We start from the raw sequence: 12587 nt of genomic DNA, 5'->3' as shown, positions 1-12587 counted from the left end.
GTTACCACTCTAGGTTATACACCTGCTATACAGATATGTCCACATGGCATGCAAGTGCGGGATACATATGGCATCCCCTTTTTCTTAACTTGACGACGGAAGCTATAAATATTTCAAGTAGTCTTTCTCAATAATGTTGGATAATCTTCAATGAAGTTCTTGTCAAGCCACACCGCTTCATGTGTCCCTCGGTCTTGAAACTTCGTGTAGGGAATTGTCTTTCTTTTCAGTCAAAGCCATGCTTGAAATGATGCACGAGGATCTCTTTTGGACCATAACTTTAGATTTATCCACTATGTATGTTCATCTCATGGACATTGGAGAGACGAGGTCCAATATAAGGCTTCAACTAGCTGACATGGAACACATCACGTATGGTCCACTGGGAGGTAGCTTCAGCTTCATACAAACCTTGTTGATCTTCTTTAAAATGGGAAAGGGTTTGAAGCTCTAAAAAGATAACTTTAGGCATCACTTGTCCACCTATTTCAACCTTTTCATACGAGAATAGGTAAAGGTTGTAATAGCACTATCTTCTTCCCACAAGGAGCTTTCACTTTTTGACAAACCAAACAGTGTTGCCATGAGTGAACACATCTCGCCTCATTCTAGGCCATTAAATGTGAAACTAGGGGTACCTAACTTTTTGGTCATTAGCCATATACAAGTTAAATGAGAGATTTTGAAAGGTGCATAGTTTGCAGTGGTGATCTACCTTCAAACCACCTAGACAATTATGAGTGCTTCGGAGAAGTACCAGTCCGTGCATGACCGGTTCTAGAAGATCTTTCTTCAAGATAACCTGCCTCCTAAATTTCCCCCATCTAGATTGGAAGACCACAAAGCTCAGCTCCTCCTAAACCACCAAGACAATTATGAGTCTTTAGACAAGTACCAGGGCTTGCATGACCGGTTCCAAAAGATCTTTCTTTGGGATAACCTGCCTCCTAAACTTCACCCATCTAGACTAGGATCACAAAACTGATATCAAGTTGTGAACCCCCAAGTGAGTTTATCACCTGAGTAAGGCCATGGAGATGGAGTTGGGCTGTCAACTCCACGAACTGCTTCAATCTTGTTTTATACGCTCAAGTTTCTCTCCATTCACAACCCTGATCCTCTATGAAAAAGAAGGATGGATCCTCTTGCCTTTGCACAGATTATTGGGTGCTCAACAAGCTGACAAGATAAAGAGCAAGTTCCTTATGCCTCGGATTGATTACATATTAGAGAGACTGAATGGAGCGAAGGTGTTTTCCAAGATTGACCTCAAAAGTGGGTACCATTAGGTCTGAATTATGTATAGAGACGTCCCCAAATCCACTTTCTGAACTGAGCGGGCCCGCTACATTCTTGGTCACATCCTTGGGTTTAATAAATGCCCTAGCTACATTTAACCGCATGATAATGCAGGTTTTCAGGGACTTGATAGGCAAGTGTGTCTTCATCTTTTTGGATGACATACTAAATTTTTTAGATATAGAAGAGAATCATGACATTGACATGGAAAAAGTGATAAAATTGTTGGAAATCAATGAGCTTTATGTTAATGATAAGAAATCAAAATTTTATCTATACGAGGTTCATTGCCTTGGATATATAATCAGTATTGAAGGCATCCGATTAGACCCTACAGAGGTGGTAGAAATCCTTAATTGGGAGATTCTAGAAACTACATATGACATTCGGTCATTTATGGGCATTTTCCAAGTATATTTTGCCCACATAAGTTTTTTGATGTCTCACAACTCTCATTGATCTACTTAAAGGAGTCAAGATTCAGAGGCAACGGATTACAACAATAACCCCTCTCGGGGTTTACACGCTTTCAAGCACCTTATGGTTGCATTATTTGAGGCTCCTTATTTAGCGTTAGCCTCTTGGGATGACCCATTTCAAGTGATCGCCGATACAAGTAACATCACCATCAGAGCGGGCATCTAGTCGCTTACATGTCTCGTCCTGCAAAAAAGAATTACTTGATATATGACCGAGAACTTCTCACACAGCAGTGATATAGGCCCTAAAGTAATGGCAACATTTTCTTTATGGGTGTTATGGCTCACCCAAACCCCCCTTGGAACACATCTAACAAGAAGATTACCTGGTGAATCGCAACTGTCGTTGAGGATCTTTCCAATAGCTGAGCTTGTAACCCTCGAGGTCTCCAAGCTCTACAACTCCTTGAGAAGCAATTCCATCGCACCTCCCGCGAGTGTTATCACACCACCGCGTTGTACTATGTGTACTCATCCCTCCTCTCACCTCACTTCACTCAAACACACTCACTAACATGGATTAGAGAGAGATTAGAGAGATGATTAGAGTAAGAATCTATTACACAATGAGAGAGTTGTTTTTATTTATGAGAGATATTCACTTATATACATGGCCATAAGTGTTCACACTCACTTAACGGGCGAGCACTTTAGGCTCATAAGAGGCCTAATGCTATTCATGAAGTACATCACTCGGGCCTTCATCCTAACTTACTACCACACGCTCTTGAAGTGAGAATCGCCACATAAGTATTCCATAGGACCATTACGGGTGCCCGTCTAAGTTGTAGATTTGGACACCATTGCTTCATATCTTGAATGTATGACCTTTTAGTGTATCTACCTTAACTCCTTAATGTAAGATAATGGCGATAACTCTTGTTAACCCTAGGGATAGGTTAGCATTCCCCCCTTCCTTCTGTCGATCGCGTCCTCAAAATTGCGTTGAAGACCTTTGTGTGGGGAGATTTGACAAGTTTTGTTGATGGCTTTTATTGGTGAGTGACGTTCAATGGTCCTTATTTGTCCAGAAGGAATAAGAAGGGCTAGTTAGTATATGAAGCATGAATTCCTAACGAGTGGGAGTGGTGGGGGCTCTTGCGAGTGATTGCTTTTTTATATTTGTGTGAGCATGTTTTTATGTGGGTTATATTTTGCTCACTTTATTTTTGGCACAATCATAAGCAAAGTTACATGTGATTTGTGTTAGTTGAGAAACTAAGAGATGTTAATAATGGGGGAGAAGAGAAGGAGAAATCCAAAGGAACGTAGACAAAATCATTAGAACGAGATTGTGATTCTTAGTTCCTCATCTGATTCATTGAAGCGACATTCATCATTTGAAGAAATTGGCTTTTCATGATGTCTCTTTTTGTGGCAGGATTCTTGTCATGTTGTTGAGTAGGACATGTTCCTGCATGCTCTTTCCATGTGCTTTTTTATGCTTTTATGTATATTTAAGTGCTCTATGAAGCAGAGATACATGAAGTACATTAAATGAGTCAAATAGACTCTTATTGAGCTGCTGCTTTTTGTTGAAGTAGTCACTTGTTGGTGAGGCATGACAGTGTTGTTGAAGTAACCACTTGTTGTCAAGTGTTGTTGAGTAGGACATGTTCCTGCATGCTTCTTCCCATGTGCTTTTTTATGCTTTTATGTATATTTAAGTGCTCTATGAAGCAGAGATACATGAAGTATATTAAATGAGTCAAATAGACTCTTATTGAGTTGTTACTTGTTGAAGTAGCCACTTGTTGGTGAGGCATGAAAGAATTACGCCGACTTGCGAGGCTAATATAGAGATCTCCACTAAGAATTAGAAATTAATGTGTTGAGAAGACTCTAGTTTTTGTTTAGAGAGGTTTGTAATTTGAAGGAAAATTCTAAGCGATGGGTTGTACCATTGACCAGGCTTTCACCCACCATGGCCCCCCCAGAGATATACTTGGAAAGTTGTCGATGATGAGGTTTTGGTGCAAATGTCCTTCAATGCATGAGTATGGATATGTATTCATGGAGCAGCTGCTACACTAACTTAGCCAAAATAATAGTAAGCTATAAGCTTAACAAAAATGTATTGGCTATTGAAGATCGTTGGGAGTTTCTTGTGATATTCTAGGCTATTTGTGTGACTCCCTTGTGTTTTTGTCTTTTTTTTTTGGGTTACCACCTTGCAAGCAATAGGTTCTTGTGGCTACTCTTCTTTTTGAGAGAATAGGTTCTTATGTTTACCGCGTAGTTTTTGCACTCATGCTTTTCATCCAGAGGAGTGAGAAGAGCATTGTGAGTTTATCCTTGATGCACTCATAAGTCTCCATTGCAGATGTGGGGATTGATTCTTCAATTTGTGGCACAATTGTTGTCAAGGAGGTAGGTACAGCTTCTAGGTGGTTACCATTTGTGGTGACTTAACACGCAAGCTTATATGTATGTGTTGTATGCACGAGATGGGTTGAGTGGCTTGCTTGGTGTTGCTTGGGCCTCCATTCTTGTCGAAATTTAAGTGAAGATGATGGGGTTGAAGGTGTTGGTGAAGCATTGCACTTGGGGGACTTCTTCAAGAATAGCCGTTCAGTACGAGGTTTTGGAATTAAACTTCATTAGGGTGAGGATGGAGTTTAAGGGTTAGATGCTTTGTCCAAGTTGGTCACTGACGCAGATGGTAGGTTTTTGTGTAGAGGGGCTTTCGAGGAAGAGGCTTGAAGCTTTTTGCGTTTAACATCGTAGAAATCCATTAGGGTTGGATCCTCTTCCTTGTAGTATGGTATTGTCAACTTTGTGTCGTTGACCATTATGATGACCCTATCACTAGCAATGCACAGTGGTGCTTAGGTAGCAATAGTCCATTTCTGCCCCCCAAGATCAAATCTACTTTCAACACATACTCAACTACAAAAAACTTACATGTAAGGGGGTTAGATTCTATATACATTGTTTGTTCAAAGTATCCCAAATACGGAATGTTCAAGTCTTGTGTGAATGGAATTCTATGAGGATGAGCCATTGAGTGTTGTGGTTGACCTAACAAATCCCATAACTCAAGGATCATGAGATTGTGCTCTCGTTGTGGATAAAGATATGCTTGGATTGTGGTGATTTTATTGGAAATTTCTAATCCAGCCATAATTATTGGTATATTCTGAAGAGTAAAAGATATGTTGGACGTTCCAACTTCTCCAAGGTCTCTCCCTCCCATACAATGCCTCTAGGAGTGTTTAAGGTGACTGTTTGCATGGATTCATCAATTGTATACAACGAGTCAGGTATCCAAGTTTCACCAAGGATGACATCATACTCAAAGGAATATGGGGTAACATGAAATCTAAATTCCACATTTCCATCGATTGTTTGAGTAGCATAGCGAAAGCATCTTGGAACTTCAATGTTTTGTCCATTGGCACCTCTTGCAAGACCATTGTCTTTAGGGATGATTTTACATTGTGCCAATGACACCCAAGTATCTATTGTCATGATATTATGACTATCTCAAGGACTAATCAATGCATGTTTGCACTTAACATCATTGCCCACCATAGGAAAATCTAACCATACCATGATAGAATCTTCAAGTGAAATCATGGATGTTTCAATTTTTGTTTCAGCTTCAAATCCTGTTTTGGTTTCATATTCCCCTTTACTTTCATCCTCTTTTTGGCTCTCAGCTTTCTGAAGAGTGCCCAATGTGTACAATGGGACAATCAGTCCTTTGACCACTTTAACTGAGGTCTGTTTGGAAACCTGCAAATCCTCACAGTCCTGTTCTATGTAGCTCTTTATGTCCTGGTATAACTCATGTTTAGCCTTTAAAGGTGCAAGTGTTGATGCTATGCTAGCTTCACCACAAGAGAAGAGCACTCCTCCAAATGAGGATTTAAGAGATTGCTTTAATTTTGTAAGGGATTCATCGAATTTCTCACGTGCTTTTGTAACCGCAACATTTGTGCAATCTTCCTCTGATGACTCTTATTGGCTTGATGAGTTTATTTCGGTAGAGAGTACATCTTCCTCTTGAAAGGGGAAGCGATACTCCTCTGGTTTTTGTATTTTGGTTGCTTTTTTAGGTTTGACATTATGAGGTTCAATCATAACCGGTGATCCTGTATGACACTCAATAATGATTAGCATGCTCTCCTGATCATGTGATCATGATTTTGAATTTGGGATGGTTGGGCGGGTTCTAGTTTCTTGATTGGTCTATGAGGTCCAATAAGCGACGAATCAGAACTTGTTTCATCCTCACTTAGTGACGTACTAGAACTTGTTTCATCTTCTGACTTTCCTTGGATTGTCAGGTTTGCATTATGTTTTTCCATGCGACGTGAATGAACTTTCTTTTGGGCTTTTGTATCATGTGTCACACATGTCAGTTTTTACTTTGTGAGGTAGTCTTTGCGGTGGATGCATTTGCATCATGTGTAGCTTTTGGCACTTTTAGGGTTAGGTCCTCCACATGCTCCTTTCCCTTGTCCTTTATTTCAACCTTGGTTTTGACAGCTTTTTGGCCCTTGCTTTTATAATTGGGTCTAGAAGGTTTTGCTTCCTCTTTTATTTTTTATTTTAAAACATGCTCTTCTACCCATTTCAAAGTATGTTCTTTTGCATTCTTTTTAACTGTTTCTCATGCCTTATCTTGCAAGTGTGTAAGTACATTCAAGGGTACTATGGACAATTGCCCGTTTTGCACACTCAAGATGTTAAGAGTTGTGTTTTGTGAGACAAGTTGCATTGAAGCAACTCGCCTTGGGAAATCTTGGAATATGTGATCGATACCATATTGTTCACATATGGGTTGCACAGTGTCAGTGCGGTGGGCATGGAAGTATTCTAAATTGTGCTGTCTGCCACTTTGTGTGGTCCATGACAATAGAAACACTGAAGTGTTTGCTGAATTGCTTCCTAAGCAGTTTCTACCCTTTGGACTATTTCTATTTGGGGCATGAGAGGTTTTGCAATATATGCAGTACAGAAAGATAGGCCTATTGTATGCACATTGGGGATTAGGATGAACGTAGTGATGACAATGAACACAAGGCATTTCGCCCATCACTTTGAGAGGCATTAAGGATGTTTGGTTTTGAGGGGGCTCATCCTCTATTGTAGGTTCTGGTTCAAAGCTTTTAAGCAAGGCTGTGTAGAATTCAGGAAATAACAATTCCGAGATCAATTTTTCTTTAGCCTTTGCTTCACTTGGTTTAGAGGAGGAACATCTGATATCATGTCCATCCTCCACCATGTTGTCACCTAAATGTATTGCTTCTTTACAACATTGACTGAATGTTTTTGGATTGGATACAATGATCAAGGCTCACATCATGAGTCTAAGATTTTTATCTAAAGGATAAAATCTCTAATGGTTTCGTTTTGTTTTCGCTCAATTAAATAGAGTTCTCTTGCTGCACTCCACCGCTCACCTTATCATGAAAAGCCATGGATAAAGGTTGTTTTCAAGGTCCTGAAGTTTGTCTTAATCACAGGCATCAAGGTGATGTTAACCATTGACTAGCCTTTCCTATTAAGCAAAGATTCAATGCATGTACCTTCGTGGGGTAGTTTGGATTTCCAAAAGCTTCACATTTCTGTTCAAACATTTGTATGAATTGAATAGGATTAGTCATTCCATCATACGTGCCCATGATTTTGGAAATCTGTACGGCCGTGTTATTGGATGAGTCACAGACCGTGTGTGGGTGCTAATGTGGTTAGGACCTCATTTAGTCCTTGGGCAACCCCCCTTCCTAGATTAGTTAATATATCCAAGGTTTAGGCATTTAGGGATTGCAAAGAGTTGTTATCTAGCACTTCTAAATGTTTAGGTTTGGTGGTAGTTCTCTACAAGAGGGACCAAATCTCGGAGGGATTGATGTGACAGGGGGATGCAAAACCCGATGACACGCTTGTTGTCAGCATGGCAAATGGTATTGGGAGATGCATTTGGGGCATGGATCACAATGGCTCAAAAATATCAGCCATTGGGTTCAATATGGATATGAGTCCACATTTTTTTTTTTGCTTTTTAGGTTTTCTTACAGCCCATTACAACCTCACGAGGCCATCAAACAAGTGTCCGTTTACCTTAATTTGCTTAGGCACTAAGCGCACGTGAACGGCCTCTTAGATTTTTTTTTTGAAAAAGTGATACCATTGGTGTCCCAGATGGAAGCCGAGGTCTCAAAAGTGCATGAATGACCTTAGGATGAACTTTTCTAGAAAAAGTGCATGCCAGTTGCATCCTAGATGGATGAGGAGGTCTTGAAACCTATTTTCCATCACTGTGTCAAGATGATTTTTTAATAAAGATTTTTCATGTTTGAAAGTCATTTTTTAATGTGTTCCAAAAAAATTTTGGACAACTCTGTATGAGAGAGTTGTAGTAATTTTAGAGTACTACAACTTTGTCTCTCTGAATTTTCTGTGATATCATCGTTTAGACACTCAAAAAGTAGCCTAAATATGGTATGCAATAATTTTCAAGCTATTTTGCGTGATTTTTTGTGCTTTCAAGCCTGTTTTTTGCCTCGATTTTCAGTCGAATTTTGAGGCTGCTAGTTGGGGCCAAAATGATGGATTTTGCCCTCGAAAAAGTGAAAATTTGAGTATTATCATTTCTTAGAAAATATAGGGAAGCTATGGAAAATTTTATATCATTAGAGAATGAATTTATGCATAATAAATTTTATGCTAAAAGTGAAGTCTTAAGCATTATTCAATTGTCAGAAAAATAAAGAAGGTTATGCACAAATTTTATCGAATCATTCAATTTATGAGAATTATGGAAATGATTCATTTAGATAAATGGATTAGTGTTTATACTAAAAGAATAAATATGGGTATAATTGATTTTGTAAATCCCATGAATCTTTTATTCAAAATAAGAATATTGAGAATATTTTATTTTGAGAAATTTGAGAAAGAATGTGAAAATATTCATATGAATGCATTGAGAAAACATGCACTCAAGACCAATAGAGCTCGATGTAAGCTTTCCGATGAGCACTAGTACGCACTTATCAAATTTTTAGTGTTGAGGGAATATTTTTTGAATTTTACATTGAGGAGAGCTGGGCATTTTTTTAAAAAGGTAAGTGGGAATAAAAAAGTCAATACTTTTATGACAACCCCTTACACCTTTCATAAATGGCTCCCAAAATGGACAAATTAACACCTCATTGGCATCTTTCCATTCAATGCTCATTAGCCTTAATGAGTTATGAAAAAAGTGTTTAAGCATTAATCAAAGATTAATCCTTCCACTAATCTTTCCCCCTTTTGGACTAATTAAGGACTCTAATTAACCACACTAACCACTAATTAATTTACACCATTTAGGATAGGGCATGGAATTACTAAGCTATATGCATCAACTAATGTTTAAATTAATCCATAATTAGGATTAATTAAACTCTTAATTTTAGTCTCTTCTCTTTATACAGAATTAAGCAAAAGAGAGAGAAATTCCTCCAATTGACGAAGAAATTGATGTAATTAGGTGTTTTGATGCATCTAGATGCTCTCAAAACACTCAAAAACACTAATTTCGATCTCTTACAAGATCAATTTTGACCCTGAAAAAAACACATTTTCTAGTTTTTTTACCTCGAACTAAATTAATCACCCTTAACAAAAACCAATCAATTAAGGAAGATTAGTCAATTTAAAGAGTTTTTGTGAAATTTTTTAAATGATTAAGCTATTTCTAATACTTTTGCTAACACTCTAATGCATACAAATCAAACAAAAAAACGCACAAATCAAACAAAAATTAATGGTTTTAGCTCTATGTTTAACTCTAAAGAGAGCTAATAATCACTAAAAATTACATTCTATTGCATTTTTTTTATAAAATGGAAGAAAACAAAGCCTAATACACTCTATATGCAAGTCCTAGGAACATTAAAAACCAAATTAACAACAACCAAAACAACGATTTAAGCTAAAAATTAAGAAAAAAACATTCTTTACAAAACAAAAAAGAGAGCTATTCTTCACCAAATCACACACAAATCACCATAAAACATTCTTTACAAAACAAAAAAGAGAGCTATTCTTCACCAAATCACACACAAATCACCATAAAACATTCTTTACAAAACAAAAAAGACAGCTATTCTTCACCAAATCACACACAAATCACCATCAAAACCACATCTTTTTTCATGGGAAACCACTAATCAAGACAATGGGCAATGAGTAATATGTAGATTAGAGAAAAACGATGGAAAAAGCGGGATGATCTCCCGACAACGACGCCAAAAATGTTATGGCTCACCCAAACCCCCCTTGTTTGGAACACATCCAACAAGAAGATTACCTGCTGGTGAACCACAACTGTTGTGAGGATCTTTTCAATGGCTGAGCTCATAACCCTTGAGGTATCAAAGCTCTACAACTCCAGCAATTCCACCGTGCCTCCCAGGAGCGTTGTCACACCACCGCGTTGCATTCTGTGTTGTTCTCATCCCTCCTCTCATCTCACTTCACTCATACACACTCACTAACATGGATTAGAGAGAGATTAACAAGAGCAAGACTCTATTGCACAATGGGAGAGTTGTTTGTATTATAAGAGATATTCACTTATATACATGACCATAAGTGTTCACACCGGTCGGGCACTTTAGGCTCATAAGAGGCCTACTGGTATTACCATGTCTACTCTCATAATATATCCATGAAGTACATCACTTTGGACTTCATCCTAACTTACTATCACACGCTCTTGAAGAAAGAATCGCCATAAGTATTCCATAGGACAATTACGGGCGCCCATGCAAGCTGTAGATTTAGACACCATTGCTTCATATCTTGAATGTATGACCTTTTGGTGTATCTACCTTGAATCCTTAAGATAATGGCAATAGCTCTTGTTAACCCTAGGAATGGGTTAACAATGGGTGTGACTTAGAGGTTTGCATGGATCACTAGGCTTTGCCTTGGCTTTAGACGATGCAAGCACGAATTAGAGTGACCGTCAATATCGTTGGAGCCACAATTTCCAACAGTTTGGTGGAATGATTGAGTACCTTACAGGCAAGGCCAACCCAATGGGAGCTGACACCTTGCCATCCATCCTTTCACCCTTGATTTATGCTATTTATATATAGCCATCCCTTTTCCCTTCTTTTTTGGGCAAGGATGTGCACTACACCACCCTTTCCTATTTATTTACCTAAAACCACTCTCTTTATGATTTGTGGACCATATAAAATTTATTTAGCATGGGCACTACTTATTCATACATTTACATTATTTTTCATATCCAATGTAAATATATTATTTTTACATTGGATATGAAAGAAAACTTTGTAGTTGACTAATCCCTGAGGTTAAAATTAGGTGGAAAGATAGGAAAATAGAGGATTCGACTTGGGAGTTGGTTGAGATTGTTCAGCACAGTTCTCCTTCTTTTGATTGCAAGAGTGCAATGTTTTGAGAGAGAGGAAGTATGTTATATGCACATTATGTGTGCATATACTAGGAGGCTAACCCACATTAGGCTTGTGAGCATGGGAGCATGGGAACAAGCTCTAGTGGAGCATGGGTTAGGACTAACCTTAAGGGTTAAGGTTAGGGTCAGGCATCCAAGGGTCACACATTGGAGATGGAGAGTCAAGAGTCTCTTGAAGGTCCTCCTATATAATAGGGGCATGGGGCACACTCTGAGGGGGCTTAGGCTATGGTCTCTTGATGTTATCTTGAGGCTAGGTTATGTTATGTTGTGAAATCCCTCTGCCCCCTCCGCGCACTCCGGTAGAGCTGACAGCGGAAGCAGCCCCCTCATGCTGCGCGGGGCAAGGTTTCTCACTCGAGGCCTCGCCTACGAATGTTCGGGCACGAGACTAAGCTGGAGATCACTCTGAAAACCGAAACCGAGAAAATTTTCCACGCTCGAAAAGCGGGGACGATTCCATCTTTTTGAATTTTCTTAATGAATTTTTTTCTAACGAGATCAATTCTAAACTATCCTTCACTAGAATAAACCAGATAGAAGGAAACTATTGCTGATATAATTTGATCATTTGAGTAATTTCAACGCTTTTTTTCTAATCAAGATCAGGCACAGTCGTTGATCCACTCAATTGAGAAATTTATCAGGGAATTAACTAGCTACTCGAATCCTAGCCTAATCCTAAGATTTTTCAGTTTGATTCTTAAAACTCCACTGATTCTAGCCTAACCCCATCCGGCCCATGGGTTAACCACCACCCTGCCACCACTGGAATCGGTAGATCCAAACAAGTACTCACCCACCCATAATTGAAATGCATTTCTTAACTTTAGCTTTAGAAAACAGATACGCACACACTCCTCTTTAAAACTTTAATATAAAAATAATCCATTGACAAAACAGATATGATCACAGATTTCATAATTCAAAATTTCCATTCAATCCCTTGTTTCACAAAAACAGTACCAATCTGGACTCTCCGTGTGAGACCAGCTGGTCAGTAACAACGAGATCCAGTAAAACAGATTACAATAATCATTTCGTCAACATACATATATATATATCTTCCTCGACATATGTATGGGTGTTCTAAGCACCGCGAGCCCGTGTATCGCCTGGTCAGAACCCTCCAGGATCCTCCTTAGGTGTCCTGGTACTTCATTCAGGGACCGCTTCGTCGGTCCTCGCCCATCATACCGGAAGCACACCATTTTTCACCATACCCAGGCTGGTCAAGACCTAGATAGGTTTTTGCCACGTGAGCTGTCCCTCAAACACTCCCCGTTAGCTGTTACAACCGAACTTCCCTTAAATAAACATATATGTCAAATGCTCCCTCCAGCATTATGGCGTAAGACAGTCCT

The sequence above is a fragment of the Cibotium barometz genome, chromosome 48 (genome assembly GCF_041138505.1).
Source record: "Cibotium barometz isolate CiBa-2024 chromosome 48, ASM4113850v1, whole genome shotgun sequence".
NCBI lineage: Eukaryota > Viridiplantae > Streptophyta > Polypodiopsida > Cyatheales > Cibotiaceae > Cibotium > Cibotium barometz.
Note: the sequence above shows the minus strand (reverse complement) of the source record.